Consider the following 25,572-nt stretch of genomic DNA (forward strand, 5'->3'; position numbering starts at 1 on the left):
ACCAAGGAGCGTGACTGCAGCATCGTATGGTAAGACTCTGTTTAGTTTTGTAAGAAACTGCCAAACTGTCTTCCAAAGTGGCTGCACCATTTTGCACCCCCACCAGCTATGAATGAGTGCTCCTGTTGCTCCACATCCTCACCAACATCCGGTGCTGTCAGCGGTTTGGATCTTTGCCATTCTAATAAGTGTGTACTAGTGTCTCATTTTACTTTTAACTGGCAATTCTCTAAGGGCATATGATGTTGAGCATCTTATCTTTTCATACACTTACTTACCATCCATCTGTCTTCTTTGATCAAGTGTCTGTCTGTTCAGTTCTTTTGTCCATTTTTAAATCAGGTTGCTTGTTTTATCATTGTTGAGTTTTAAGAGTTCTTTGTATATTTTAGAAAACAGTCCTTTATCAGATAGGTCTTTTGCAAAAGTTTCCCCTAGTCTGTAGCTTGCCTTCTCTTTCTCTTGACATAATCTCATTTTATTTTCATTTTTATTGTTTTGGTGAGGAAGATCGGCCCTAACATCTGTTACCAATCCTCTTCTTTTTTCGCTTGAGGAAGACTGGCCCTGAGCTAACATCTGTGCCAGTCTTCCTCTATTTTGTACGTGGGTCACCACCACAACATGGCTTGATGAGTGGTGTAGGTCCATGCCTGGGATCAGAACCCGCAAACCCTGGGGCAATGAAGTGGAGTGTGCCAAATTTAACCACTATACCACTGGGCTGACCCTGGCACAATCTCATTTTAAAGGATTCAAATAATATACATACTAGCAGGATGGGAATGTATGATCCCATCCTTCTGGTATTTCCAATCTCCTCAAAGTGGTAACCACTGTCAACAGTTGGGTAAATATGCTTTGAGTCTCTGTTTATACAAATAGGTACTCTATTTGCATTTATACAAATAGGTACTCTCAATCTCCCTTTCTCAAAAAAATTTAAATGTCAAAAAGACTCAGGATTACACTTATGACCAATTGATTTTCAACAAAAGTGCCAATGCAATTCAGTGAGGAAAAGATAGTTTTTTCCAACAAACAGGACTGAGAAAAGTGGATATCTGCAAGAAAAAATATGAATTTGGGCTCTTTCCTACACCATACACAAAAATGAACTCCAGAGCCAGCCCTGATAACCTAGTGGTCAAAGTTCAGTATGCTGTGCTTTGACAGCCCAAGTTCAGTTCCTGGGTGTGGAACCACATGACTTGTCTAGCAGTAGCCATGCTGTGGTGGCAGCTCACACAGAAGAACTAGTAGGACTTACAACTAGAATACACAATTATATACCAGGGCTTTGGGGAGGAAAAAAAAGAGAGGAAGACTGGCAACAGATTTGCTCAGGGCAAATCTTTCCTAGCAAAAAATAATTAATCACAACTTAATTTTTTTAAAAAATGAACTCCAAATGTTCACAGACCTAAGTGAAAGAGATAAAGCTTTTAGAAGTAAACATAAGATAAAATCTTTGTGACCTATGGTTAGGCAAAAAGAGTTCTTGGAAATAATGCCAAAATCACAACATTAAAAAAATTGATAAACTGAACTTCATCAAAATTAAAAACAGCTGTGTTCCAAAAGATACCATTAAGAAAATTAAAGAACAAGCCACAAACTGGGAGGAAATATTTGCAAATATTTCTGATAAAGGACTTGTATCCAGAATATACAAAGAACACTTACAACTCAATAATAAAAAGACAGACCCAATTAAAAATGGGCAAAAAGATTTGAATAGATATTTCACCGAAGACGACATACAAATGTCTAATAATAAGCACATGAAAAGATGCTGATCATCATTACTCATTAGGGAAATGCAAATCAAATCTACAATATGACAGTTCACACCCCACAGGATGGCCAATACTAAGAGAGACAGGAGCAAGCACTGGTGAGGATGCGGAGCAACAGGAGCTCTCACACACTGCTGGCGGGCACGTGAAAGGGTGTAATCAATTTGGAAAGCAGTTTGGCAGTTTCTTAAATAGTTAAACAGAAATTTACCACATGATCCAGCCATATCTACCCAAGTGAAAGAAAACATGCCCACATGAAGATTTGTAAGTGAATATTCATAGATTATTCGTAATCGTCAAATAGTGGAAATGTCCATCAACTGGACGATACAGACTGATGTCTCCATGAACCGCTACTCAGCCATGAAAGGAACAAAGTACAGGCATGTGCTGCAACATGGAGGAACCCCAGAGACACCACGCCGAGGGAAAGAAGCCACATACAAAAGACCACATATTGGGTGATTCTTAGAATGAAACGTTCAGAAAAAGCAAATCTATAGAGACAGTAAGGAGACTCGTGGTTGCTTGGGACTGGGAGTGGCAATGGGAACTGACTGAAAACAGGCAAGAGGCATCTTTCTGCGGTGAGGAAAACGTTCTAAGTTTGGATTGCAGCGACGGTTGCACAACTCTGTAAATTTACTAAACATCATTGACTTTTACACTTAGAATGGGCAGATTTTATCATATGTAGATTGTTTATCCTCAGTATAGCTCTTTAAAATAAATAAAAGCCCCAGGAGCCAACTTGAAGAGGCTCCCACTGGCCAAAACTGGGAAATGAGCATCACTAAAGATAATGACTGTAAAAGATGCCAACACAAATACTTTTAAATCCATAAAATAATTATGATACTAAGAAAGACAAAATTAATTGGTCACCATTGAAGGATGCTAGTGAACCAACTCATTATTATGTCAACTGGTCATAAAGTGACTCCATAAACACTATTCACTTCTGCGCCATATAATTACCAGAATATTGTGTTTCTTCACATTTTTCTCTAGACTTCATCATTGCTTTGCTTTTTGTTTGCTTAGTTTTTTAATGTATCTATCATCAATTTGCCTCTAAAGTCTGCACAGTATGTATAAATTCCCTCTTAATACAACTAGAAAAGCAAACCACTCGGGTATTCTGTTCCGTTCAGCCTCAGAGACAGTATCTCGCCGAGCCCCAGCCTCCTGCTCCAGTCTGAACAGCTGCTTCCTAAGCCTGCTGCTCACCCTCTTTACTCACCTCAGCCACAATTCCCTTAGACTTTTTGGGGATCTGTCCCAGCTCCTTCCCCTTTCTTGGCTTACTCCCTCATTTTTGTGAGGGCCGTTCTCAGTTTCCTGAGAAAGGGTGCCTGGGAGGTAAAATTTCAGACTGTGTGTGTCTGAAACATGCCTTTCCACCCTCAAGCGTGACTGGCTGGGTATACAACACCAGGCTGAGTGTTATTTTCCCCGAGAAGTTCGAGGGCCTTGTTCTCCCAGCTTTCGATGTCGCTGTTGAGAAATCTAGGGATATTCTGATTTTTGACCTTTTGTATGAAACTTGTTTTTGCTCTCTGGAAGTTTCTAGATGTTTCTCCTCATCCCAAGAGTTGTACAATTATATTTCATTGTGCATTGGTGTGTGTCTACACTGACATACAGTGCTAGGCACTCAATGGGCTCCTTCAATCTGGAATTCAGGTCCTCCAGTTCCAGGAAAATGTCAAACTATTTCATTGATCATTTCCTCTCCACTATTTTTTCTGTTCTCTTTTTCTGGAATCCCTGTTATTTGGATATTATACTTCCTAGACTGGTCCCCTTAATATTCTTATCTAGTCTCTCCTCTTTTATCTCTCTCTTTTTGCTCTAATTTATGGGAGATCTCAGCTTCATATTCCATCTTTCTAGTGAATCTTACATTTCTGCTCATATAGTTTTTAACTTCAAAGAGCTCTTGTTGTCGTTCTCTGAATGTTCTTTTTTGCATAGCTGTTCTCATTTGGCAGAAAAAATGCCTGGTCTCTTTGAGCATATTAACACTTGCTTTTAAAGTTCTTTCTCCTGGATCAGCCCACGGCCTCATCCAGACAGCTTCCTTCCTGTGCTGCTGCGGCCCCTTCTTCCAGGTTTCGGGCTGTCTGCAAATGTCTCATGGTTCTTGGCCACTGGTTCTTGAATTAGTATTTTATATGCTTATTTCTAAAATAAGCTCAAAAAGCTAGAAATTGTCATCTCCCTACCTTCACTGATTTTCCTAGTAACGGCCTCTATCAGCGCTTTCTACACCAGATTGGTATGAGGGCTATGTCTGACTCTGATAAAACTATAAACTCCTCTGGGGTAGAGAATGTGCCTATTTGTCAGCTCCTCATACAACGCCTGACACACAGCAGGGACAATAACTGCTCGATGGACCCAGCTACTGAAGACTCGTCCTCATTTTCGCACACATGGAATCATCACAGACTAGGCAACAGCTGAATAGAATCTCAATTTCCAACCCATATAGAAATTACCCTGACAGTATGCAGGAGGAGGGGACAGCAGCCATAAAATTTAGACAGTGCTTTACAGTTTGTAAAGGGGCTAATATCTCCTTTAATATTACAGATACCTAAGCAGCCTCTACTACTCCCATTTTACTACTGTTACCTCACTTCCAAAAACATGCGACTCGAAAGTTAAGCCATTCCAAATCCTGGCCACATACCTGAAGGCTGGCCATGTTCCAGAACCCATCCAGGTCTGCACAGGTGGTATCCTTTTTGCCTCATTTGTATTCCAAATTGTCCACCAGTTCTTCAAGCCGTTTGAATATTTCTGCCTTAAGGAGTCTTTTTTGACCAACTGCGAGGGGAATAAGATCTTCTGCTAAGGAAAAGATGAGATTTTTAAAAGCTAGAGAACAAAACAGGACCTTGATTGCAAGTCAGCCAGCTGATAAGACGACCTCACCCCAAATATCCTGGGGCTTCCAGAATCAAACTCTTACCTTAAAGCAAAACAAAAAAACATCGACTACAAAACTTTGTCATACCAATACTGAGCATTAACTGTCTGCTTCTGTTCCCACTAAAACGTAGCAATATTCATTCTCATATATGTTGCTACATAGTAAACAGCATTCTGCTCACCTTGTATTTTACAAGAATTCAACCTCAAACAACTCACTGTACATCAGCATCTAAGGACTTCACACAGCACACAAATGATTTTTTCTAAAAAGCTTCTCCAAATAAGATTAAGGAAATATCAGAAAATTTGTTCCATATTTATTTAGGTCATTTTCATTCAGAAAATATTTTGCATAATTAAACAATACTAGATATAGATGTCACTCAAAAAGTCATAAAAAATCTAACAATAAATAGGCAAACGTTTAACTCCCAGGAATGATTGCTAACATTCTAATTACTTACACCTTATAAGTCATCTACCATTTTAGCACAGAGATACTAGTGAACGTATGTTGAGAAATGAAAAGTCTTGCTATTTTGATTAACAAAACTATAAAGTTCGGCAACACTAGATTTTTGTTTCAGATAAATGTAGACATATTAAAATAAACAATGCAGAGCCACCCTGGTGGCCAAGTGGTTGGGTCCATGCACTCACCTGCAGCAGCCCAGGGTTCACTGGTTCAGATCCTGGGCCCAGACCTACACACCGCTCATCAGGCCATGCTGTGCTGGCATCCCACGCAGAAGAACTAGAATGACCTACAACTAGGATATACAGCTATATGTCAGGGCTTTGGGGAGAGGGAAAAAAAGGAGGAAGACTGGCAACAGATGTTAGCTCAGGGCCGATCTTCCTAAAAAGAATAAATACATAAATAAAATAAAATAAACAAAGCTAAGACAAAAAACATAAATGTTCCCTCCCCTTTGTTTGGAATCTATACTTCAAGCTTCCTTTCCCACTCAAGGCAGTCGGTCAATATTAATTCCTCTCTTTCATATCAGAGAATCTTTCTAAAATTATGACATGTTTCAGCTTTACAAATGTTTCTCATACTAATATCTAAGTATTAGCAATATGACACTTATACAATAGCGATTTTCCAGAGCTGATGCTTATTTTATGAACTGTGATATATTAAAATCCATAAATACAAGTTGATATCCTATACATGTCCATCTTTCTACACCTAAAACTTACGTGGATGGTTAATGCCAAGAGCAACTTTCCAAGCTAATATTTCTAGTTCTTTCCGTTCTCATTTATCAGAGATGAAACAGAAAGAACCAGACATGCCTGAGTTCTGTCTTTACTTCTGGTATTGCCCATGGAACTGAGACCAACCCAACTGCCCAGAGTAAGTTGAAGCTAAACCCTGTAAGACTGGAATTACAGTGTCAGGGCCTCACAGATTCTAATTAGTAGGCTTTGCTTGTCCAAGGGCGGTAGTTCTCAACACTGGTCAATTTTGCCCCCCAGGGGACATCTGGCAGTGTCTAGAGCACCTTTGTCACAAACAAGAGGAGTGCTACTGGTCTGGGACGTTACACAACATCCTGCGATGCAGAGGACGGCCCCACAACAAGAATTATCCAATCTGAAATGTCAGTAGTGCAAGTTGAGAAACCCCGGCCCAAGATAAATTGAATCTGTCTCTTTATAAAAAGCATCTTAGCAGGAGAAACTGAGGATAGTTTTTTTTCTTAGAAGAAAAAATTAGCTGTTTATATCTAATGAAAACTTAATTAATGAGAAAGGAGACTTGTCTTAGATCCGACATTATTTAGTTGGGTAAATTGCTTATTATCTCAATGTCTCAGTCCAACAACACGGTGGACTAGCTCATCTCTAAAATCCCTTACAATCATAAAACCTTACGTTCTACAAACAGCTGAAGTGGCTCTGAAATATACTCATTCATAATAGAACAAATGAGTATTAAAAGTATAGGAAGATAATATTTCTCCTCTATTTGATTGTCAAAGCCCAAAAAAGTGGTTAGTACTGTATTGGAAAAGATGTGAGAATCTCCTTGCTACATTCACTCAAGAACATAGTATGTCATCATTTCCTGTGTGATGTGGAGCGTTGGGGCCTTTCTCCAGATGCAGTCCTCTGATCTGTGTCCAAGGCATTTAGGTGACATGGCTTTTAGGTTCCCAAACAGGAACTCTAATTTTCAGTCTTCATAGTTGGAGAAACATAATCCTATCTTATGATTTAGTGGGCCAAGGAGCCTACCATCATCTCCCTCTATCCTTCTTTTGTAAAATAAACATTAACTTAGTTTCTTTGTTTGAAAAAAAAAGGTATGATAAAATAGGAACTCCCATATTTTGCTGAGGGAATGTAAATTGAGGTCTTTATTTATTTGCACAGGAGAGGATTGAAAAGCATCCAGGCTTGTTTTTTGCAGGCTTGACAGTAATACTACCAGACTGAACTCAATGGAAACAACCAGCAACAGGGACCTACTAAGTAAATCGTGGTGTAGCCATACAATTGGATACCATGCGGCCATTAAAACACACACAAAAACAGCATGAGAAAGTTCTTAAAGGACTCAAATGGAATATCTCCTACATTTAACATTAAATGAAAACAGAATAGTATGCTACTGTTTACATTTAAAAAAAGTTTATCTACATATGCATTATGTATCTCTGGAAGAATTCACAAGAAATGAATAACACTTGCCTCTGTGGAAGGTTCGAACTGTAGGGTTGGGAGTTCTCACTTGTACCTCTTTCTATCTTTTAAGTTAGCAACCACATGAATATACTAGCCATTGAAAAAGATTTTTAATTTAAAAGATAAATAAAAATCACTCAAGGTCAGTTTCCTCCTAATTCATCTACGTATTATATTAAGGTTAAAATAGTTTAATTTTGGTTTTAAATGTCTAGACATTAATACAAAATGCTTACACTGGGAACAAACGCACAGACCTGAAATGCAGCACATGTCGCTGCTGAGATGTCTGATCCTCCTTTATTTCAAGTGATGGGACTTCTTTTATTGGAAAGCCATGTAAATTTTCAGTAGTAGTTTCATTTTTATTTAAGACACGATCTATAGATTAAAGAAAACATTACATATACATTTCAAAGCAGCAACTCCTATAATGACATCCCCCACAAGACAAATTTCTTAAATCCTTCAATTTTTTCAACATTGAAATTTAAAATTGTAAATAAATTTAAAATTTAAATAAAATTTTATTTCTGCCTCAAAGATTTCATTCATCAGATCTCCTTTTACAGTGTCTCTCAATGTTCTTCATCTCTTGAAATTTACATTTCGGTCCTCCTCTCAGTCTGCAGTCCTCATTCCAGCTCTGTTTCCAGATAGCCCTCCCCATGCTTTTCCGTCTCTTCTGACCCTGAGATCACACCCTGAGCTACATGGTGAGACACATGGTGGAAAAGACTCTAAACGATCTCTGATAAACCATAACCCAGAGAAACAAGTAAAAAATTCATGAAAATACCATACCTGTGCTCCCAACTGTCAGAGAACTCAAAGGACGGCGTAATTCGTCGGAATCTTGATGTACTGAAGTTTCACTTTTGTGTGCCAACATTTCTTTTGTTACTTCTGGAGCCTCATCACTAAGCAAGAGCAAAAATACACTTCGTAAAACATGAACCCATACATCTCACTGAAGGATTTCAAAATTATGTTGTTTTTTAAAAACATGGGATAAAATAGAAATATGTTTCTGTTTTTTAAAACATGTCTAATCTAGAGGGAAAAACCGTAAACACCTCCAGCGGGAAGGCCCGTCTCTGCCCCCTGTGATGAGATCCACAGATGCAAAGCCCTCTCAACCGGACATACACACTTAGGAGTCTCAGATGCCGCAGAGCAGTTCTCGGTCAATCTGCCGCCAGCCAGCCTTTGGAAAGCAACCTTGCCATTTCTTGTAAAGATTCAAACTGATTTTTTCTCCCCACTTTACAAGTTAATCATTTTGTCTTTTGAGATAGCTTTTATAAAGTAGTACTCAGTAAAAAAAACACAAACAAAAAAATCCAAACCATGTCTGAGCTGCAGTATAGCAATTTCTTCTTTCTAAAAATTTATTTCTAAGTGTTGCAATTAAGTCACTTCTTAAAAGCAAAAAAAAGCAAATTGAATCGTGAAAATAATAATGCACAGAAAATATCAAATCTGTCAAATACATTATTGTATCCTTCTGAAAAATTTTTTGGAGAGGTCAAATTTTCATGATTTGTAATGAACATAGTTTACTAACTAAATAACTTAAAAAGCACAGGCCAAATTTAAGAAAGGCATTCGTTCTCCATGTCAGCAAGGAATTCATTAATAACATCTCATTCTGTCACTGGCTGTCAAAGTAGCGGTGCTTGTTGGAGTCTAGGTGTTACGTCATAGCTCTTCAGACCATCTGGTGGCCGAAACAGAAAATCTACTGGTGCGAAGGATGGCCTCCCTTTCACTTCTGCAGGATTTGTCTCAGGTAACTTTTCCACTTTGGATAAGACTCCATCTGGATCCCTTCCGTTTGTCACACTGGTTTGTGATTCCAAAGTATTTACTTCGCTATCAACTTTAAAAGACATGACCTGGATGTGAATAAACAGAATAGAGTGAGAGTCTCTCTTCTTGGGATATATTCCACCAATTTTTTAGGCCCGAAAATGTGAAAGTTAAGAGATATATCCCACGTACATAATTTAAGAAACAAAAACAAATACAATTAAATGTTTACATGGAGTCAGAAGACCAGCTACATAAACCATTGCTATGGTCCAGAAAGAGGGAGAACCAATCCATATTAAAAAAACTATGTAATAGGTTTTAGGTATTACCAAAAATTAAAATATATGAAAACTAAGGTGGAAAAATTCACTCACCTAACAAATACGTATCTTTTTACTTAAATTATATTGATAATTACAAAGGTTTGAGAATCAGAAATCCAATGTTTATTGGATTACCAGTATTGTCAAGGACATAATCTTTTTTAATAACTTTGGATTATTATAAATAAGTTTATCATATGAGCAAAACTATTTTTCAATGTGGCACAATAAGATTAACCATATAAAATGTGAAGCGTATTTTCTTTTTCAAGTCAATTTGTTATTTGGTAGTTTTTTTTTACTGTAATATAATTGGCATACAACATTACATTAGTTTCAGGTATACAACATGATTCAATATTTGTATATTGTGCAATGATCACCCCAGTTAGTCTAGTTAACATCCATCACCATGCACAGTTACAAATTTTGTTTTCTTGTGATGAGAACTTTTAAGATCTACTCTTAGCAACTTTCAAATATACAATATTATTAACTGTAGTCACCATGCAGTACATTACATTCTCTACTTACTTATTTTATAACTGGAAGTTTGTACCTTTCAACCACCTTTGCCAATTTAATCCACTCATTTCAACATAATTTTTAGAGGTTTCTACGTTTCTGAGTTTTAATGAGATACGTATTTCTACCCGGACTAGAGTTTAAGGGTAACACTGTGCTTGAGGCCTGTGTGGCTGCAAAGGTAGACACTAGCGATAATCCTTAAGGAGAAAACCAACCTTGAGGGAGGAGCTGTGAGGTCCAGCTGCTCGCCTGTGAAGATCACCCTGTACTGCCTTCCTTGGAGGATCTATGTCTGATTTTTGGTAAGAACCTAGCCAGGTTTCTTACACTTTGGCATAACTTTGTTTTTTTTTTTAAGGCTAAGGAATTATAGCATGGATTATAAATTAAGGGATTGGGTCCTCGAAATGGTGGCTCTTTTTGAAGACTCTACCAGGCACTATGCTAGATGCTGTCAGAAACGTCAGGTGATTTCATTCTTGAAACTACTCTGTGTAGATATTACATGTTACAGCTGGGAGAACAAACTCATAGCTTCCCCAAGATTATATAGCCAATTGGAAGCGAGACAATAGGCAAACTCAGGCCTAGCTGAATCCAGAGTCAACGCATTTCACCCACTGCACCCATCTCCTAGCCGATGCTCACATGAAGGTTTCCGTCAGCTGTGTTTTTATTTTCTCTCTTCTGTTAACCAAACTACACATTCTCTACCTATAAGGTTTTAAAGATGAGACACCTCACAAACCATAACAGTAAACCCTCTTGACGCTTCCTTGTGCTTCAAGAGGTTTTCACACACGTGGAGGTTAACCTCTTGAAGCAGTTTTGTAAGCTTAATTTCAGCTTCATGAAAATAAAAATGAGATTTTCCAAATGTCTAGAAATAAACAGATACTTATACTCTACCTTGCCTGGTTCTTCTTCGATCTTTTTGGCAGGCCTTCCTTGATCTGGTACTTTTCTTTCTGTTATATTATCTAAAATAAAAATGACATAACAGATCCATTTTGACTAGATAGAAAATTCTGCATTAAAAATGCTAGGTAAGGAGCCGGTCCAGTGGCATAGCAGCTGAGTTCATACACTCCACTTTGGTGGCCCGGGGTTTGCTGGTTCAGACCCTGGGCATGGACCTATGCACTGCTTATCAAGCCATGCTGTGGCAGCTGTCCCACATATAAACTAGAGGAAGATGGGCACAGATGTTAGCTCAAGGCCAATCTTCCTCGAAAAAAATTAAAAAGTACTAGGTAATTTGGGAAAGAAAAAAAGGCAACAATATGAATCTATGCCTTAATGGATTTTATGATTAAAAGTCATTTTAAAATATCCTATTTAAAATACCCTATTTAAATACGATAAATACAGATAAAACTTCCTGCCAAGTATAGGATATCTGTTTACAAAACCAAAGGTGCTAAAGTATTTTACCTTTTGCCTCTGACTATCAAATGCATATTTATTATAGAAAATCAGGAAAAGCAAAGCGCAAAAAACATCACCCCAGAGGGGCTGGCCCCGCTGCGCAGCAGGTAAGTTCACGCTTCTGCTTTGGCAGCCCAGGTGCTCAGATCCCGGGTGCGGACCCACCCACTGCCTGTCGAAAACATGCTGTGGTGGGTGTCCCACATATAAAGCAGAGGAAGATGGGCACGGATGTTAGCTCCGAGCCACTCTTCCTCAGCAAGAAAGAGGAGGATTAGCGGCAGATGTTAGCTCAGGGCTAATCTTCCTCAAAAAATAAATAAATAAAAATCACTCAAGATGACCTTATTCAGAAATCATCACTGCTGACAATTCAGGGTATGCTTTTCCAGTTTTTTTCCTATGTTCACATATTCACATACATATTTTAGAATTGTGATCACACTGTTCAGAATTGGACCTGTTTTCTTTGCCCACTTAATACATCCTGGACCATGTCATGAAGTGTCTTTCACAGGATCGTTCTTAAACGCTACACTGTATTCCACCAAACAAATGGGCTGTAATTTACTGGGGCCATTAATCTTCACTTTGTGGCGCTGCCCACCGGTGCACATGCTTCACCGCTTGAGCGCCCACTGTGTGCTAACTGGATGGTGGGGCACTGAACCTGTCTTGGGGACCTGGAATCTCCCGTTTCCTCCTCGCCTACTCAAAGAAGTACACGATGACTTTAAAAACTGAACACGAAAAACCTCAGGGACCAGAGCATTCTACTTCAGCCACTGATGAAGGAACAGTTCTCACCACGTGCCGCTCGCGTGGCCGGCACAGCCAAGGCTGCTCCCGCAGAGGCTGCACTGGCGGTGCCTGCCCCCGAGGTCTGCTTCGCTCTTTGAGTCATCGACCGAGTGGTTCTCACGCACGTGGGCATTGCAGGCTGCCCTGCTGCGGGAACCATGAAATTAAATGCTTTCGGTAATTACTAAAGCATTGTTGCGGCAACGTCAGAGCTTATAATAATAAGCTACCTTTTTCTCGTTGGACACTTTCTTTTCAGAGGTTTGTCTTTGACCAGATCGTGTTGCTCGAACATCACTCCTATTAATGATCTATTGAAAAGATTAGGTGGTATGTGATTTAATTGCTTGATGAATCAAATTACCACATTTTCAATCGGTATTTTGACCCCTCATCTGAAATCTATTGTAAATGACCCAGCAAAAAATCCACCACCCCAAATAAGATGAGATGAAAAAAGTTTTCCATTATATAGATTTCCTTACAAACTTTTTGTAGAATCCTAGAATTTTGAAAATGCTAATAGCCTAAGCTATTCTAAATAGCTGACTATAATCTTCTGAGAGTCCTTAAACATACCAGCATGTTTTCGCTTCAAAACTTTTGAATTTTGTCTGGAAAAATCTTCTCCTGGATAGAAAACTCTTCCCACAGTGCACTCTGCAACTTCCTTGGAGACTGCATTCAAAGCGCCACCGTCTCAGTGAGGCCCCATCGGAAGCTCACCCTGTACCAGCTTCAATACTCCCCATCTGCCTTCTTTTTTTTTTTTTATTTCCCGCATAATACTTAGGACCATCACATACTATATATTTTTCTTTTCATTGCCTATCTCACATGTAAGCTCCATGAAAACAGGGAATGTTGCTTTATTCATTACTATATCCTAGAGCCTAGAGGAACATGGCAGTGACTCAATTTATTGAATACGTGAAACGGAGCCTTCTCACCTGATAAAGAGACATGCTATTTACCTCCTTGCCCACTTCACTTTATTTTAGTAATCGTCCTATTAACTTTGTCCATAATGGTGTTCTGAAGACCCGTAAGTTTATCCCCCACCCTACGTGCTTTATATCCCTATCTGCATTTTATAGTGACATGGATGCATAATAGAGCCCAGTAAACAAACAGAGTGACACACAGAGTTGGTATAGATCTCATAAGGGATGTTTGGCAATGAATATTTCAAGTGAGTACTTCCTTAGCATCTAGCCAAAACTGCTCTATGTCACCATGCCAATAACAGGGAGTTTGGTACTGTTAACTCTAGTAAAATAATCACTCTGATTGAAGCTGATAATAGATTTAAAATGAATTTACTTACTCTGAGAAAAGGAGCACGATTCATCATTTTAGTAACAATTATCTACTATCAACTTCACCCTAGTCAGCTCCATTTGGGCTTTGGCCTTTGACCTGGCAATCCATACAAGATGGAACAGCATTAAAACAATCAAAAGCAGACAAAGTTAAAAAAAATGAACTGCCATAATTTACTTCCATGTCTCATTACAAAATAAAGTCTCCATTTTAAAGTTAAATTTTACCCTTAGTCATCCAACCCTTAATCATTTATGGCAAAAAGATACTTGCTAACTTAAATTACTCTCTTTTCTGGTTCTGGTTTGATTTAAATTATGCTTAAAAGCCTCAAAACTTACTCATATTTCTCAGTGAGCACAAAGGAGAAATTTCATACTATATTTTCCAGGTATTAGAATCCTTGTTAATATGATGAACTGGAAATATTTGGAAGGGGTCAATGAAGAAACTAGAGTATTAAGATCTCTTCTCTCCTGTTTATGAAAAGATACTGCACAGCTTACTTTCTTAGCTTTGACAGTTTGCCTTCAAATCCAATGATTGTGCACTTGTCCTCTGTCCATAAGAAAATGGAGACCTGATCACAAAGCAAGGAAGAAATCCAGCAAGAGAAGGATTGATTAAAAGTGATAAGTTATTTATCAACTCTAAAATTCCTGAAGAAGCACAATCAGACTTCTTCTGTAGATTAGAAGCCACTTGCTTCTCCAAATCTCAGGGAAGATCTAGTGCTGAAGAAACGAGGCACAAAGTAAACAATATTCAGCGATGGCTATTGTCTAAGTAGAATAAAAAACTACTGGTGAATCGTATTATTTAACACAACAATGTGTGTCTTTTTCCTCCTACATATAACACTTTGTAAATAGCTGTTTACAGTTTAGACCAATGACTGGTGCCTTACATACTCTTGAGAAGCCAGATTAAATTCAGCGCCTTCCAAGAGGTCTTCTCTGATGTTCCTCCAAACAGAAACAATCTCGCCCTCCTCGAACACATACACACCATATTTTTCTGTATCTTTCCACCTTGAGCTACATTCTACTAATTTTGGTCACTTCCACCTTATCCTAAGGTCACATGCAGAGTAATCAAAGGTCTCTCAAATCAATGACATTCCTGAAGCAAACAAAAACAGGCGATATCTTGAGCTTTTATATTATTCAATTCTTATTTAAATCAGGAATGAATACACAGCCAACAAGAGACGACCTTGAAAAGAGCAAATCACCAGTGACTACCTAATTTACAAATCCAGCTGCCTGTGTTCAAACTTCATCCCCCTTAACTCATGGATCATTCTCTTCTTTAGATCACCCCTCCTCCAGCTTCTGTCCTGTTTTAGCTCTCCTGACAATCTGACCTATCACTGGTACCTGACTTCTGCCCACTTGAAGGTGCTCTCTAGTCCTCACTCTTTCACAATGTGTATATCTTTACTGGAGTGGTCTCATTTAGCCCTACAGCTTAAACCCCCATCCATACTCCCAATATCATATCCTAAATCCACCACTCAGCATGGATCTCCGTCCTGATTTTCAAATTTTTATTCCCAACTGCCTGTTATCCAGATGGCCCAAATGAGCTGCAGAAAAAGCAGGAAAAGCATTATCAATATGCACCCACTTAGGCATGTTCCTTTTCCTGCCTTCCACCCCTCTTTTAGCAGCAGCACAATTTATATGGTTGCTCAAACTAATTTATCTTCAGAATCATCTTATCTCCGACTCTTCAATTTCCTTCACCCCTCACCATCTGCTTGGTCCCCGTCAAATTTATCTCCTGAGATGTCTCACACCTGTTTCTTCCTTTAAGCCCACTGCCCCAGTCCCCTTATCCTGTCTCATCTATTCCATCACGACAGTCTCACTACAGTCTTCCTACCTATAAGTTCTTCCCCTTCCAGACTACGATCTTCCAGCCTAGGGTAATCTTCCTGAATTATTAATCTGATCATGGTACAAGCTCATGTATAAGCCTCTCTTGACTCTCCGCATCCGACAGGGTGGACGCCAGATCCTTCGCCCGGCCTTGCCCGTCCAGCCTGGCTCTGACTGCTTTGCTAGTTTTATCCCGTGTCAACCTACCTATGGCTGCACCGAGAGACCTCATCTCCATCTTCTGAACTATTAGGATGTCACTCCCAGCTCCTGCCAACTAGCTAAGTGAATAAAGGGACTACAGGGAAAGGGTTGTTTTAGTCATTTAAACTCTCAAATAATCGCTTCTTGGCCTCTTGGCTAAGATCAAGTATAATCTCTTAAAGAAAAGTCTGGTTAAGAACTATTCCTGAATATCAAGTTATGATACTAAATTTACCTTTTTTGGTTGGTGTGCTGGTATTCATGAAAGAAAAATAGTCTTATCATGTCTATAAACACCCACTATAAATGGTCATCGCTGAAGGTTTCTCAATTTTTTCAGTCGCTTTTCCTCTAGGTATTTCTGGAACATTTGTCTTCGTTGATCACTTAGAAGAGACTTTGCTGATCCTAAGCAGGGGGGAAAATAGCATATAAAACATTCAAATAAAAAGTTATCCAAATGTCTAAAATACCATTATCTAACTTCAACAGCTGCTAAGCAATACTTTCAGTAACTTCGTATTGATTCCTTAGCACGCTAACCACACAAGTCATTTCAACCCCTGTTCTTTCAAAATTTCTCTCCCTTTTGCCTTCTCTTGTTCACAAATTAACTGCTTGCCATCCCCTAGGCATCCATTACTTCACTTTTAAATTAATTAACTTCTATGATCACCCACCTCCAAGCTGACCTCCAACAATTCTCACCTCCTGGTAGTCATGCCCTTGTGTTGTCCCCTCCACACAGAATAGGGCTGAGCTGTGTCACCAAGAAAAGTGTGGGAATGATGGAGTGTGGCTTCCAAGACTGTATCATTAAAGACAGTGCAGCTTGGCCCTGCTCTCTCTCAGATCACTTGCGCTGGGGAAGTCAGTGGCCATGTGGAGCCTTAAGGAGATTCAGGCAGCCCTGATGGGGATTTTTAGGCTGCTTAATTTTAAAACAGTTTATGATGAGGATTTTTAGGCTGGTTACTTTTAAAACTACAGATAAGAAGCAGGCTCCAAGGAGTGGAATTTGTTTGCCCTTTGATCAGAGGCAATTGCATTTGTAAAGGAAATCTTCATGCCTCCCTCTCTGGAATTTGTTTGCCCCTTGTTGGGAAAACATTTACATTTCTAAGGGAAACCTCTATCTGTGAAGATGCCTCCCTCTCTGAGCCAGGAGGAAGGGGGGATGGCCTTATCTTTGGAAACTGTCTGGCAACCTCATGTAACTGACCCCCCACCCCAAAATCCTCCTTTGTCTTTAGCCGAGGATAATATTTGAGCGGTGACTTCTGCCATTTACTCAATCCGGTTTGATTCTTATCTAAAAGTTGTGGGACCGCCAAATGGCCAGACCAAACGGGCACTAATAAAGAGATAACTCACACACCTATGCCTTAAATATTGGCCCCAACCCTCAGTTCGGGGCAGCAGCAGAAGCTCCGACTGCCCATGGGTCCTGTCCCCATGCTATTCCACACTATTCTCTAAATAAAAGAGCACTACTGCCAGATCTTGAGAGTCTAAGAAATCTTTCTTTCGACTCCTCGGCTCACCGACCCCGCGTCAGCCCTATGGAGACACCATATGACGAAGAACTAAGGCCTCCTGCCAAAAGCCAGCATCGACTTGCCAGTCATGTGAGTGAGTCATCTTGGAAACAGCTCCTCCAGCCTCAGTCAAGCTTCAGAGGCATCCCTGGATGACACCTTGACCTGTCAGATTCCTTATCTCCCACCTGTGATTCTCAACTCAGGTTTCTACTATGTATTTTCATGTTTATTTAAACTTGTTTGAAAAATGTGAGTGGCTACTATGTACCAGACATTTTTAGGAAGTAAGAATAAGAGAATTTCTGCCCCTGAAGGGCTCACAGTATCGTGGGGGAGATGAGCACAGTTTCAATTTGGTTTAGCATGGAATGAAGACTACGAGAATGCACAATCGAGAATCAGTATAAACCTGTCTGGGGAGGTCAGGAAAGGCTTGTCAGAAGAGAGAATACCCGAGAAGGTTTCTGAAGAATGAGAGTGCGTTTGCCCACTGGGTGAGGGTTTAAAATAATCCAGGGAGATGACTGCACAACTCAGTAAATTTACTAAACAAAAGGCATTTACTTAAATGGGTGAATTTTATGGTATGCAAATTCTACCTCAATAAAGTTGTTTAAAAGAAATAATCCAGGCAGAGAACAGAAGATGCGAAAGCTCAGATGATGAAGTGGTTAATCATCGATGAAACCCCTATATCCTCAACTTCCCTGAAGTTCCTCTTCCCTTCATCTCTTGATCTAACCGTAACCTGGCTCTCCCCTGAAGACAACGCTCCCCTAGTTGTCCTCTCAAGTGGTTGACTGTTTTCTTCTCCCACAAAGGTCATATCACTGGGCCTGAAGCGGGCCGGGGTGGGGGGTGGTCCCTCATTGCTGTTTCTCAATTATTTCTTCCTCTTCACTAAAACAGCCCAGCTTTATATTTCACATCATCAGACCATACTAGACAGCACCCTGACTTGCCATCTATAGATGGCAAGTTCTTCTCTCAGTATTTTACAACTTAGTAAATGGCCACTCCATTTTTTTAGTTGCTCAGGCCAAAACCCTTAGAACCATCCTGACTTTTCTTTATCAACCTACATCCACTCTATTAGGAAATCCTATTGGTTCAAACTTCAAAATGTAACCAGAATGAAACCACCCAGGGTTGCCGTTCCCACTGTGGTCAACCATGAGCTAAATTATTGCAGTTATCTCCCAGCTGGTCTTCTGGAGGCCATGCTGGTCACCCTACCATCCGTAAGTGATGCTTTAAAACATAAAGCAGATTATAAACACACTAATCCAATAATGGCTTCTCATGTCACTCAGAGTAAAGCTGGTCTCCCTGTAAAGAAGGCCCTTGGGCTGCATATTTCACTGGTCCTGGAAAATGACAAAATTGAAGCAGTGAACATTTAAACAACTTGAGACCTGATTTAGCTACAAAACTTCTATTTTAATGTCCCTTATCAATTAATCTTGTCAACACTTATCTTATTCAAACTCCAGAAGTCAGAACTTACAACACTCCACAAGCGAATGGAACTTTCACAGCCTTTACCTTAAATAGGAAGTATTTAGTCATAGAAAATATCAAGTTATTTAGAATGGTATTTCAAAACTCCATTCTTCTGGTAAGTTTTTTTTTTTTTTTTGATGTGGAAGATTGTCCCTGAGGTAACATCTGTTGCCAAAGCTTCCTCTATTTTGTTTGCTGGATGCTGCCACAGGCTTGAGGAGCAGTATGTAGGTCCACGCCCAGGATCCGAACCCACAAACCTCGGGCCGCAGAAGCAGAGTATGTGAACCTAACCACCACACCACCCAGCTGGCCCCTGGTCAAGGATTTTTTAACCTCAGGTATTAAACCAACTTTTTTCCCCTCTTCAAAGCAGTTAAAATTACAATAGCTCTTTACTTACTTTGCCTCACACTCATCTCTTCTGGAATAGGCTCTTGAGATGTCTCCTCTAATTCAAGATTTCTACCTTCCAAGGTTGGAAGGTTGACATCCGTCAAACCAGAGTGTCTTTTTCGTTCATATTTATCATATCTGTCTGCTTTCTGAGAGAGAAAACTCTCCTCAGCAATTTTAGTTCTAATCATCTCAATACTTAAATCCTTTCTCAGTTGACTGGCAAAATGTGATGCAGCCATCCTGCCAGGGAAAAGAAAGGTAGACAACTTATATAGATTTTCATATTATTTAAAAAATTAAGATTCCAGTTCACCTCCTGCCCCACCTCAGAGCATTCTGAAATAAAAAATTTTCAGTACAAAATGGAATAAATATACGACACTGCAGAGTGGGAAGAAAGTTATCAAAAGATAGTACGATCTATTTTGGGCTTCTACATAGGGCCTTGCTTGACAGATGAAGTGAAGCCCAGGAAGCTGTGGGCCATAACACAAACAAGAGGCTCTAGGCTCACCGCACAGCATTACAAAGTGACAAGAGTGAAGGAAAGGAGAGAATAGGGAAAGTAAGTGAAGGACAGTATACAGAATCGTTTCCTAACCTTTCCCTGTGATGAAGGCAGGCAGCCTGGCATTTTTTCTCAAGCCAAAAAACAAAACAAACCAAACACACGAGATGCCTATTAGACAGACAGGGATGATAAGCAGGCAGTTGGATATACAAGATTGAGCAAAAGATGGGATTTTAGAAGAACTACCATGGTGATACAGAAGGATAAGCATAGTTTGCCATTTGAGGGCATAATGAAATTATTTTCGGCCATGTGAAAAATCATATTGTTTACCTGGCCCATACTCTTTTCTTAGAAAGATTCTTGAGAACGTGTTCAAGCAAAACAAGGGAGAAGGACAAGAAACAGGATGCCATGTGTTCCAGGAAATCCTTCATTCAAATGAGGAAAAGAATAAAGGAAAGTGGAAAGTCTAAGGGAGTCACCTATGCAGCTGGTATAGAAAAGAACCAAGCCCAATGGGAGAAAGATGACTGATTCTCCACAAGTGTTGCTGGCTCAAAAGAAAAAAAAAAGAAAGAAAAAGGGGAAGGTCTGCAATAGGAAGATAGAAAAGTTCTAAGCACACTATACTCTTCAACAACAAGAATAACTGAGACAGTCCACTAGAAAACTCCAGATAAAAGAAAAATCTGCACAAGAAATGCAACCCATTAAAATGTTACATGATTTTAAGCAATCAACAGAGTATATAAAAAATGAGAATTCTTCTGACCTGGATGCTAATAACATTCTCCTGTAAGAGCCCAGGGGAAGTGACAAAGGACTCTACTTTTCAGTAAGCATGCTCCTCTACTATTTGACTTGCCACCTCCTGCAAGTATTAATGTGCTAAATGTTAAACAATAAACCATTAGTTATTTTAAAATACTGCATAGGACTATGCTCCACAAAGAGAGACAGGGTGTGTGCAAAAGCTCGAGTTAATAGTAAAGGCGTGTTTAATTGTCACCTAAACCAGCACAGGTGGTTAGTGTCATCGCTGTTACACAGGTGAGGGAGAGAACTGCCAACAGGCGCTGGAGCTGGGATCTCAAGCCCCGCAGCCTGGCTCTTCACATACAGGACATCTAAGTTCCCCTCTTGGCTGAGTGGAGTTTCTTCCAGCTTGAAAGTCTAGAATGCCTTCGTCTTGCTTGCCTAGAGGTTCCCAACCAGGGCGGGTTTAGTTGTCGCTGGCTCTGGGAGCAGCTACTGGAATTGAAGGTCGGGGCCAAGGATGCTAAGCATCGTCCCGCCCCAGAGGCCAATCACGGCCCAGTGGTGAAACGCTGACTGCTGCATAGATTATGGCAACAAATACTTACTCTTCTGGAGGACGGAGCCATCGGCTGCGGGAAGGACAGGTAAGTGGTCCTAGAGGAGCCTCCCCCAAGCGGCGTCCAGCTCGCCACTGCCCACCTCAGACCCTTCCAGACCTTCTAGGAGGAGGCGAGCCAGCGCCCTTCCTCCAGCTCCCAGCACTCACCTTCCTCAGGCAGCCTGTCGCGTGAAACCTCAGTCAAACCAAAAGGAAAGGAACGCTCCCTGTCTGGAGAGCCGCCGCCGCCGCCTCGGAGCAGTGCCGCCTACACCTCAGCCGCCCAGAATCCGAACTTCCCACACCCAGCCTCTGATTGGAGGGCCTTTGAGCAACCCCTGCGGGAAAGGGGCCCGCCCCTTCTCTCCCACGAGGCTTGCGATTGGTTCTCTCCCTGTGCTATTCGAACTGATTGAAAGGTGAACGCACGGTTCAAAGGATGGGCGGGTACGACGGGATTATGCCTGAGGGGCGGGGCCGGGGCGCAGGTGAGGCGTTAGGGTCCCTAATCCGACCGGAGCTCCAGGGCCCCAGCATCCGAGGAAAAATGAAAGCGCTCCTCGGAGCAGAAGGGATTCACTGTTTGCAGGGCTTTTTAACGTCCTTATTTAGTCACACAAATACAGCTCAGCTTATTGGAACGTTTTCTTCACTTAATATTTTTTAAAAAGGGTTTACTACCGCAGATTTCTCCTTACATCGCTTAGCGTTACTTTCCAACATCGCCAGGCTTTTTTTTTCCCATCCGCTTTTTATTGAGGTAAAATTTAAATACCGTGGAAAGGATTGATCTTTTAGTGTGTGATTTGATGAGTTTTGCTAAACGTAAACAGCTGTGTAAGCACCACCCAATCGGGATACAGAGTATTTCCATCACTGAGAGTTCCCTCATCCCCTTTCCAGGCGCCCACTGTTAGGCAGCCAACCTCTGCTCTGATTTCCATCACCACACACATAAAGGGGGTAGGTCCTCTCCCAGGTGGGCCTTCTTTCTCTAACCATGCTTTCCAGATCCATCCCTACTGTTGCGTGATCAGGAGTTGGATTTTATTGCTGAAAAGAATTCCATCGAATACTTTGTCTACCCATTCACCCATTGCTGGACATCTGGATTGTTTCCGTTTTTAGCGATTATGAATAAAGTTGTGTGGAAATTAATAAATAGAAACTTCATTAAATTGGAGTCTTGGGGCCCAAAGGCGGAGCTCTCACACCCTACCTTCTAGCAGAGCCCAACAGGAAGAAGACAGACTTCTTCTTGACCAAGAAGCTCAGCCAATGAGAGACTATCACAACTCAGCTAGTGAAACGCTGCTATACCTCTGGACTCCATGTTTACAATGGCCGTCCCAACTTGCTCTTCCTCCCAGAATAGAGTTTCTCCTCCATGCTGCTAGCGACTTGCACCTGGCTCGAGATGGTTTCAGACTTTGAACTGCAATTCTTTCCTGGTCCCCCATAAACCCATTTTTGCTGGAGAAATAACTGACTGTCTGTTTAAGGTCAACAGTTGCTATAAACATTCTTGTACAAGTCTTTTTTGTGGGCATGTTTTATTTCTCTTGGGGAAATATAGATGTGGTATTTCTGGGTCATTCTGGGTATGCTTAACTTTATAAGAAATTGCCAAGCAGTTTTCCAAAAGAAAGCTGGCACATTGTTAGGAACAGAGAGGGTCATGGTGCAATGATAAAACATTCTATTCGCCAAGCTAGAGCAATTTTAAACATGTATGGAGCTAATAAAATAGGCTCACTATTGATGAAGCAAAAATCTACAGAACTACAGAGAAAAAATGATGAATCCGCCGTTATCGTGAGTGATTCAACACACCTCTCTCAGCACTGATTGACCAAACAGACACAATTCAGCAACGATATAAAGAAGATCTCAACAAAAGCATTAACCAACTTGACCGAATGGACATTCAATAATCAGAGAACACATATTTTCCTTGAGCACGTATGGAGGAGTTACAAATGATCACACACTAGGCCATGAAGAAAACTTCAACAAACTGCATAGACTCAAGAAAGTTAGAAATTAAAAGCGAAAAATAAATTTAAAATCCCTGTGTAGTAACTTCTGGGTTTAAGATGAAACTTATGATGGAAAATGTAAATGTCTAAAACCAAAAGATAATGAAGAAGCAAATCAAGACTAGTGGGATTAGGTGCTTTGAAAGGAATTTTGAAAGAAATTTTAAATGCTTATATTAGAAAAGAAGAAAATCTTAAAATTAATATGTGTCCCTCTTAAGAAATTAGAAAAATAATAACTGAGTAAAGTCAAAGAAAATAGAAAGATAGTAAAAGAAAGTACACAAACCAGTGAAATAGAAAGTAAAGATACAATAAGAAAATCGACAAAGTTAAAACTTCATTCTTTGAAAAAATTAAAATAGATAAAACTCTAGCAAGATTGATCAAAAAAAGAAGACACAAACAGTATCATGAATGAGAATACACAAAGGGGACTATATGCGTTACTTATTCCTTTGTAGCAGATTACCCCAAAATGTGCAGCATAAAACAACCACCATTTTATTTGCTCTTGATTCAGTGGGTCAGGAATTTGGGCAGACCTCAGTGGAACAAGTCATCTGTGTTTCATGTCTGTGTTCTCAGCTGGGTTGGCTCAAAGGGCCAGGCACTGGCTGGGATGGGTATTGATCCCCTTTCTAATTCTCTCTTCTCATTCTCCCACTAGAGTGAGAGAATCCACGGCCGTCTCGCTCATCTTTGTGGACCCAGTTGCTGACTATCAAGTGGGGCCATTCTCTCCCTTTGGTTAGGCTTTCCTTCCCCAGCAGATTCTCCATTTGGTCTCTCTTGGACTTCTTTGCCTGGTAGCTGGGTTCCTTCTTGGCATATGTGGAAAGCCTCATAAGACCTCGATTTGGAAGTTCCATATTGGCAGAGGAGAAAAACAAGAGCTGGAGGTAAAGGAACTTGCCCACCTTCTGAAGGAAAGTAGACTGTGAAGAGGGCACTGAGTCTGTGTGCTTGCCTGTGCCATCTTGCACTCTCTCTTATTCAGGATGATGTGTAGTTTTACATGAAGTTTAGATCTCAGGAGTAAATATATAGTGTAGTGTGCACTGATAGAGATTACATACAGGAACTTTGATGGAATTTAGCAGGGTGCTGGAATATATCTTTAAAGTGGTTTTACTGTACCAGAGGACATGATTTTTTTTGCGACTCTGATAAAGAAATATTTTGAATGATTTCTTCTTTTGAAAGACGGCGTGCTCATTACCATTGCCTTGTCACTCTTGCTAATTTTTGTTAGTGTTTCCTTCTAGTCGTTTCTCAAGTATTTCTTTTTGGCTAAATTATTTGTTTATCTATATAAAGCTAAGGGGGTTTGTTTTTCGGTGTGGATTTTTTAGCAGCTCTTCCTAATATGGGAAGGAATTTAATAGTGAATTTTTAAAGTAAAGGCCTAGTGCCCATAGGCACATTTTAATGTGTGAATTCTTTATTAAGTATGTCTTATAAATGTTGATGAGGCAGTGTGTTAAAATAGTCATTTATTTTTAACTAACCTAATTTTTGTTAGAAAAGGATTGCATCATTAAAAAAATTAAAATAAAAAAGCTTAAAATGAAAATAACAAAGTCTCCCTCCTCTTCCCAGTTTTCTCCTCTTCTCCCTAGGCCCTAACTCATTTCCCAGAAATCACCTCTGTTAATAGTTTTTAGTTTAGTTTTATATCATATTTCTTCAAGTTTTATCAAGTTTATACAGAATCTATTGATATTCCACTCTGAGGGACTAAGAATTTATCATGATTTAACTCCCCTTCCACCTCTGGATTATATTGTTTATATTTTTATTTTCTAGTCATTGCCTTATTTACTCTAAATAGCATATATAAATGTTTAATTCTTGATTTATCAAATTTACTATGGATTCAGTATCCACAATGAAAGGCAAGAACACTACCCTTCTACTCCTCTTCTCTCTAGTTACCTCCCTATTGTTCTCAGTTATGTTAATATTGTCTGAAAAATACTGTGTGATCTTAATTCATGTTTCCCCTTTTCCATTTTTCCATTCAAGCAGTAACATGCTGTGAATTTTATTGCCTCAGGAGAGGCACAGGGCAGGGAGGAGGGCAGAGTTAGCCAGTCAAATGTTTGCCTGTTTTACTTGTCCACACACCTGAGCTCAGCGAGGAGCACACGACGTTCAGGAGGACGCAGGGGCCCTGGAGGAGCAGGGGCAGGAGAGGCTCCCCCGTCGGAGGTCCGCGAGGGCCGGAGCGGTGCTGAGAAGCTACGTGGGAAACAAACACTGCTCCATGGTGGAGCCCTAGGAGGGGCAAACCTCAGAAAAGGTAGTGGTGTCAGCTATTTGGGGAAAGCAGGACCCTAGCACAGGGTTCCAACCTCAGCTGAGACTCCCATGCCGCGCGTGGAGCCCCAAAGGAGCAGAGATCTGCTGCGCTGCAAAGAGTCATTCATGGAGGCTCCCGGTTACCCGGGTGTGCAGATCACTGAAGCC

The 25,572-nt window shown here is 40.3% G+C and overlaps 1 protein-coding gene and 1 long non-coding RNA gene across 2 annotated transcripts in view; one reads left to right on the forward strand and one right to left on the reverse strand.

Annotated features, from left to right (window-relative positions):
* The window catches only part of LOC139044486 (centromere-associated protein E-like), a 145,188-nt gene that overhangs the window by 71,582 nt on the left and 48,034 nt on the right, over positions 1–25,572 (forward strand). The gene's annotated exons all lie outside the window — the stretch shown is intronic.
* Positions 199–23,761, reverse strand: LOC139044489 (uncharacterized). Its single transcript, XR_011501449.1, has 3 exons — positions 15,983–23,761; positions 11,018–11,088; positions 199–9,340 (listed from the first exon to the last, which is right to left on the reverse strand). It is a non-coding gene; the product is annotated as an uncharacterized lncRNA (long non-coding RNA).

This window comes from Equus asinus, unplaced genomic scaffold (genome assembly GCF_041296235.1).
Source record: "Equus asinus isolate D_3611 breed Donkey unplaced genomic scaffold, EquAss-T2T_v2 contig_89, whole genome shotgun sequence".
In the NCBI taxonomy this organism is placed as follows: domain Eukaryota; kingdom Metazoa; phylum Chordata; class Mammalia; order Perissodactyla; family Equidae; genus Equus; species Equus asinus.